A 7,500-nucleotide genomic window follows, 5' to 3' on the forward strand; every position below is an offset into this window, starting at 1 on the left:
AGAGCGAGGAAGAGAGAGAGAGTGAGATGTGTTTGACTCAGAGGAAAAGAGAGGGAATTACAGGGTGAAAATCAAATGGGGATGACTGCGATGCACAGAGATGGAGAGACTGAGGGAGACAGACTCTCAGACAGTCTGACAGATAGACAAACAGACAGCGAGGTAGACAGATAAACATATAACAGTCAGACAGACAGACAGACAGACAGACAGAGAGACAGACAGACAGACAAAGGCAGAGAGACAGTGAGAGAGTGAACAGAACAGAGGAAAACACACTGGGGCATCAGCTCTCAGAAGCCTCTGCGACAAGATTAAGACATAGTTCAGGAAACTCCCTCCATACCCTTTAAACCCCTCCTCTCCTCTCCTCTCCTCTCCTCGCTTCCCCCCTCATCTGCTCTCCTTTCCTCCTCTCCTCTCTGCCCAAGGGTGAAAACAAATGTACTTTTTCTCTCTATTCCCTTTATTCCCAGGCTTTATCTCTGTGCACCCAGCTCGCCCTCGCCCTCTCCCTCTCCCTCTCTCTCTCTCTCTCTCTCTCCCTCTCCCTCTCCCTCTCCCTCTCCCTCTCCAGCTCCGGCTCCAGCTCCCTCTCCTGCGCGTCCCTAGCAGAAGTCTGCTGAGAGAAGCTTCCTCCAGGGCTCCAGGCAACTGGGGAATGAACGCATGTCTTAATTAAGACAGCTGTCATCTCTGGGAGAAGAGTACGAACAAGAGGGAGAGAGACAGAGAGGGAGAAGCGAGAGAGGGAAGGAGAAATAGAGAGAGCAGAAGGAACGAGAGAAAGAAAACTTCAAAGCAGAGTAAGACAGAACCCAGAGGGATTTTGGCAGTGAGACACAGTGATGTGCAGGACCTGGGTGGAGCCCATAACTATCTCACAAGCTGAATGTCTCCCTCCTCTGTGACAGCAGAGATCCCGGTACACTGTGTGTCTTAGACAAGCATGGCAGCCATCCTGTCCAGACCTGGTCCTCACCCTGCACCCTGTGTCCCCTTAATGAACATCATCCGTCCCGAATCACCAGAAAATGAGTCAGAGGAACACGGTAGGCCTGCTAGCGGATGGAACACCTATCCCACCACCTCATCCTTAGCCCCTTCCTCCCCCTCAAAAACTCGACATCTTAAAGCCCCCTGTGCCCTTCGCCATGTCAACCAACACTCCGGCCCCCGGAGCCGACATCAAACACGCGCGCCCCGGTGACTCGGACAGGTAATCCGTCTTCCCCCGGACCTTCAAAGGGCACGGACAGGAAACCGGGGAGTGCAGACGGAGGGAGGGGGAGAGAGGCTGGGGGGGGGGCTTGGAGAGGGGGCGACAGGGGGAAGATGGATGGGCGGAGGGGGTCTTGGTGGGGAGCACCAGTGATGGTGTGTGTGTTGGGCACCAGTGGTTAAGGGTGTGTGTATGTGTGTGTGTGTGTGGGGTGACCTATGGCGGCGTGTGTGTGTGTGTGTGTGTGTGTGTGTGTGTGTGTGTGTGCGTGTGTGTGTGTGTTCTCTCAGCGGCCTCTCCGGCTCTATTAGCCTCAGATGACAGGAGCTGGTGCTGACGGGCCGGGACCAGGCCTGCGTGGGAACCGCCGGCCCAGAGTCAGGTCAGACGGGACGCGTGACTCCACCACCGCAGGAAGTATCGGACCACTCAAACAGAGACGGGGGCCGAGGGCCAAAAGGAAGCTTTATTTTTCCTCTGAGTTAAAAAAAATAGATGCCCAGTCACGTTTCTAATGTAAACACGACCACTCCATATGAATGCACTGGCCTCTAGCATATTCAGAAGCAAATGTCAGTAGATAAATAGAGGGGGTAAATAAATAGCCAATGACACATGTTACATTAGCGAGTATAGCATAGCACGTTTAGATAACTAAGTGAGATTTATTTATTCAGTTACAGCAAGGCTGACTCTATAATGTCCCTGAGTCTGAACACTGAGAGGCCTGCCTTTGCCTCTCTCTCTGCTTTCATTCTTCCCCTCGACTGGATGAACTTGAGCTGGGCAGAAATCGAGATGGAGTTCTATTGCATGTGGACCGGGCCTCAGTAATACCCCTGCACCGCACCGCTGACAGCAGAATTACTTCACGAAAATAAGTCCCATTGGTCACTAAACTCTTTTCAGCCTCTACCTCACCCTCAGTTTTTCTCTCTGTAACTTACTAGCATCACTCTCTCTCTCTCTCTCTCTCTCTCTCTCTCTCTCTCTCTCTATCTCTCTCTCTCTCTCTCTCTCTTCTCTCTCTCTCTCTGGTTCTGTTTTCTGCGGACGTTAACACACCCAGGATACGTAAAGACGGAGGGAGAAGCTCATGTCCCCAGCGGTGGGTTTTGGGGTATCGGGTGAGGTAATTCGCAGGGCATTTTGATGTTGCATTAGGGGCGTAATGAGAAACATCTCAATAGGCTGCTCTGGCTTTGGGCTCCGGCTTGCTTTATTTGTTTGCATCTCCGCGCCTGCCCTGCGGCATCTTTCCAAACTCAAACGCAAATCCTCTCAGATTTCAGCTTATTATTTCACCCTCCATTTATCCCCTCGCACACACACACACACACACACACACACACACACACACACACACACACACACACACACACACACACACACACACACACACACACACACACACACACACACACACACACACACACACACACAAAAACACACACACAAAAAAACACACACACACACACACACTTGCATACTCACACACACACACACACACACATACACATACATACATGTGCACACACAGACACACACATACACACACACAGACACACACACACACACACACACATACACGCGCACACACACACACACAAACACACAAAAACGGAAATGTACTGAAACCCAACATAAACACACATAAACACTAACACACACATACACACAACTTCGGACTCACACACAACTCTCAGCTCAGCCTCTAGAAAAGGAGCATGTGCATGTGTAGTTTGAAGCACACTCACAAGCACACACACACACAGAGAAACCTCTGTGGGTTTAGCTAAACACCAATGTGCAAAAACACATGCCTTACAGCATCTCTACACAAAACACACACACACACACACACACACACACAAACTTTGTAGTATCTTTGAGGCTTTCCTCTGCATTCTGGTCACTGACCTGACCACTAACCTCCCCTCTTTCTCTTTCTTTCTTTCTTTCTTTCTGTCTCTGTGTCCGCCTCTCCGCCAGGGCGACCCGTGGTGCGGCCGTTTGCCTTGGAACCCAACACTTCCTCCTATGCCGAACCAGTCAATGTGTGCGTGTATGTGTGTGTGTGTGTGTGTGTGTGTGTCTGTGCCGAACCAGTCAATGGCAGGAAGCTGGGGAACAGGAACACGGCGAGCCCTTGCTGCACGGTGTTGCTCTGGCCTCTGGGCTCTGGCCTCTGGGCTCTGGGCTCTGGCCTCTGGGCTCTGGGCTCTGGGCTCTGGGCTCTGGGCTGGACCAAACCAGACCAGACTGGACCGAGCTGAACCGAGTTCGGCACAGCCCTCCCACACACCCCGGGACCACTACAAGTGGAGGCGTGGCAAAGGAGGGGGAGGGGGGGGGGGGGAGTTGGGAACGTTGGTGAAAGGTTCCAAAGGGGCCCTAAAGGTTTCAAGGAGCTGGACAGTGGCCCCTCGAGTGAGCCATTTGGGAGACATTTCTGATCTCTAGATTATAGAGGCTGAGATTGTTTCCTGGGTGCACGGTGTTTACTTACGCCCCTGGGCACAGGAGCCCAATCTAACCAGAGGCCATGGCAACAGTGGCACAAGTGGCACCAGCTACCGATGGAGGTGCCAGACACCTGGCAGGGGGTGGCAGACGGGTACGCAGGGACACCGCAGGAGTGGGAGCGAGGGGTTGTGTTTTGGGGGTGTGGGGAGGCATGGGGGTGCGAGCCACTGGAGCCACCGGAGTGTGACGGCTGTGACTGCTGGCCCCACGCTCTGTGGTAGAGGGAGGGAAGGAGAGAGCAGAGGAGGGTCAGGGAGAGAGAGCGCAAGAGAGCGAAAGAAAACGAGCGAATGAAGAAAAGAAAGAAAGAGAGAGCCTGTGGTTTTGAGGGTTTCAGAGGAGAGAAACCTAATACCTCTGGCTCTGAAAGGCTTTCTCTTTCTCTTTCTCTTTCTCTTTCTCTTTCTCTTTCTCTTTCTCTTTCTCTTTCCCTTGTTCCCAGGGTTGCGGTTCTCCCGGCCAAAGCTCTCCCACTCCTTCTCGCCGAGACGAGCCGATGCTGCTGCCTTGCCTGAAACACTGGCCCCGGGATTGTTTTTATCCCTGTGGCGCACATTTGGGTGTTTTCAGTTTCAGCTCCCTGTATATCTTAATGTTGAGTAAGAGAGAAGGGGAGAGGGAGAGAGAAGGAGAGAGGGAGAGAGAAGGGGAGAGGGAGAGAGAAGGAGAGAGCGAGTCAGGGAGAGGACGAAAAGTTGAATTTGAGAGAGAGAGAATAAGAAAAAAGACAAAAAATACCTGTGCAAATCCGCTTTTCATTCTTCTCTGCAACAGATCCATCCCTGATCTGGCACAGCAGATCTGGCCAACAACTGGCCCAGGTACGGCCCAGATCTGATTTGCGTTTAAAATAGCAAACAAAGGCAAACATTCGCCAACAGTTTTTCATTCGCTTTGAGTTCACTCCGAACATTTGCGAACACACAGCTCAGTCTAAGGAGGTAGTTCTTGGTGAGCAAACACGGACGCTAGACTAAAGGTTACCATTTAAATCGAAACAACTTGGAATGTTTACACAAAAATGTTAACTTCTGAAAAGTTCAAAGAAAAGAAGCTTGCGTCGAACGTTCGCCGAATTTGAACGCTCCTCTGATTAGAGGTCTCCGCCACTCCTGCGTGTGCTAAGCAAGAGGGGGAGAGCTCTTATCTCCCTGGGTGATAAATTACGTGTGTGAGAGGGACTCTGTCTCGCTCGCTCTGCTGCAGCGCTGCTCCTTATCACTAATCACCCCATGAAAGGTCACCATCAGGGAGATGAAACCAGAAATGCCTCTTCACAAATACTATATCTATCTCTCCCTCTCTCTCTCTCTCTCTCTCTCTCTTCACAAATACTATATCTATCTCTCTCTCTCTCTCTCTCTCTCTCTCTCTATATATATATATATCTCTCTCTCTCTCTCTCTCTTCACAAATACTATATCTATCTGCTCAGGAAGCTCTCCATATATAATAAGTATGTTTGCTTTAGCCTCTGTACTACAAGCACTCTCTCTCTCTCTCTCTCTCTCTCTCATACCATGTTGCCAAAGCAGGTAGTTACAATAAAAACAGTGGTTCTGATTTGATATATAAACATTTGACATAAAAAGACAATAATTCTAATAAAATAAAATTGAATTAAATGGATCAGTAGTTTCTTTCATTTCTCTTTACTTTTGAAGTATTTGATATTTCATGTTTTTGCAGGAAGTTTTTTTTATTTTTTATTTGTAGTTTCTCTCTGCCCCTCTCTACCTCAGGCTTGCTCCTTTTTTCTTGGTCCTACCTTACACAATCTCATTTTAGAGAACCTGTTCCTGCATCCTCTCTGGGTTATGTACGCGTCAATACTGGCAACCCGTGGTTCAAAAAGGATCTATGACAACAGAACGATTGATCCCGAAGCGTAATTCTCCGTCAAATGGATCATTCTCTTCAGAGAACATGAAGGTGTGAGCGAGGAATTGATCCCATCGATGGCTGTCTCCACCACTCATAACAGACAAGTTGATGGCTATCGATTGCAGCCACAGCTTTGGAGAGGATATGGAGGAGGAGGAGGAGGAGGAGGAGGAGGAGGAGGAGGAGGAAGAGAGGGTTGTTGAGGCGTTGGGGGTAATGGCTTTTTCTGTGGCTCTTTTTGTAACCATTTCCAACATGAGCAACATAACAGCACACATAATGAAAAACATGTCATGTTTTCCTCCACAGATCTGTGTTGTGTGAATTATTTGCAGTCGTCAAAGACATGCACGTCAGCATCCTATTTCTGGCTTCAAAGGAATGTCTTATTGGCCATCAACGGCTCCGAGGGAAATGAGCTGGGCAGAAGCATTGAGGAGGACGGGAGTCAAGTTTCCAGGGGCCCTCTACTGTAAAGCACCAACTCCCTCACACACTCCCTCCCTCCCCTCACACACCAGCACCAACTCCCTCACACTGTTATGACTCCACTATCCACCAGCAGCAGCGAGTGGAGAGTCTAAGTTGATGTTGGATCTGGCGTTTAAAAAGCAAGGGGGGTGGGGTCGCGGCGGTGGCGGGTTGGTGTTGCTCTTTGCGTTAAGTCTGTCGGCGTGGATCGGCGTGCTCCAACACGGCTGATTGGGTCGGGTGGCTGGTGTCGGGTTCGTGTCGTTCACGGGCCACGGCTACTGATTTCCATATCAAGGGATCAAAGAAAGTCTCCGAGATTTCACTCTGGTGACGCTCTAACGGCAAACTACAAGTTGCCATTCGGGCGGAACCGCTGTGTGTGGGTGTGTGTGTGTGTGTGTGTGTGTGTTTGTATGTGTGTTTGTGTGTGTGTGTGTGTGTGTGTGTTTGGGGTGGGGGTGTGATCATGCATGCATGTGCTGGCATGCAGCTGTGTGACAGAGGAACAGAGAGAGTGATTGTGTGTGTGTGTCTGTGTGTGTGTGCATGTGTGTACGTGTGTGTACGTGTGGGTGTGCTTGTGTGTGTGTCTACGTGTGTGTGTATGTGCGTGTTCTTGTGTGCGTGTGTGTGTGTGTGTGTGTGTGCATGTGTGTGTGTGTGCGTGTGTGTGTGTGCATGTGTGTGTGTGTGTGCGTGTGCGTGTGTGTGCATGTGTGTATGTGTGTGTACGTGTGGGTGTGCTTGTGTGTGTCTACGTGTGTGTGTATGTGCGTGTTCTTGTGTGCGTGTGTGTGTGCGTGTTCGTGTGCGTGTGCGTGTGTGTGTGTGCGTGTGTGTGTGTGTGTGTGTGTGTGTGTGTGTGTGCATGTGATTGAGCAGCCATACAGCACATTTCTGAGCTGAAACACATGGCTGCTCAATCACATGCACACACACACACACACACACACACACACACACATGGCTTCATGCCTTGCTGCTCCAGTCTATTTCTGAATTGGGGTCAAAGTTCAAGTGGGATTCAGATCATTTCCTAACATTTGTTTTCATTCATCTGGAACAGTTCGAGAAGATGCCATGGTGTGTCCAGTGTGTGTGTCCAGTGTGTGTGTGTGTATGTTCATGTGGTTTTGTCAGTGTTAGTGTATGTGAGCTCCTACATCCGTGTGTGTGTGTGTGTATGAGTGTATTCCTCAGCGACTCAGACTCAACACCCAGTGACAGTGCTCGAGGTGCGAGCGAAGCATCTCAGACAGAGAGGCCATGTTCAGCGTGTCTGTTATGACGTGCCGTGTGATTTACACACTGTCACCAATTAAAACTCACATCCCCTTCTCCTCCCTCTCTCTCTCTCCTCATCCCTCTCTCCGTGCTGATGGATGAAGTGACAG

Source organism: Clupea harengus, chromosome 22 (assembly GCF_900700415.2).
Source record: "Clupea harengus chromosome 22, Ch_v2.0.2, whole genome shotgun sequence".
Taxonomy (NCBI): domain Eukaryota; kingdom Metazoa; phylum Chordata; class Actinopteri; order Clupeiformes; family Clupeidae; genus Clupea; species Clupea harengus.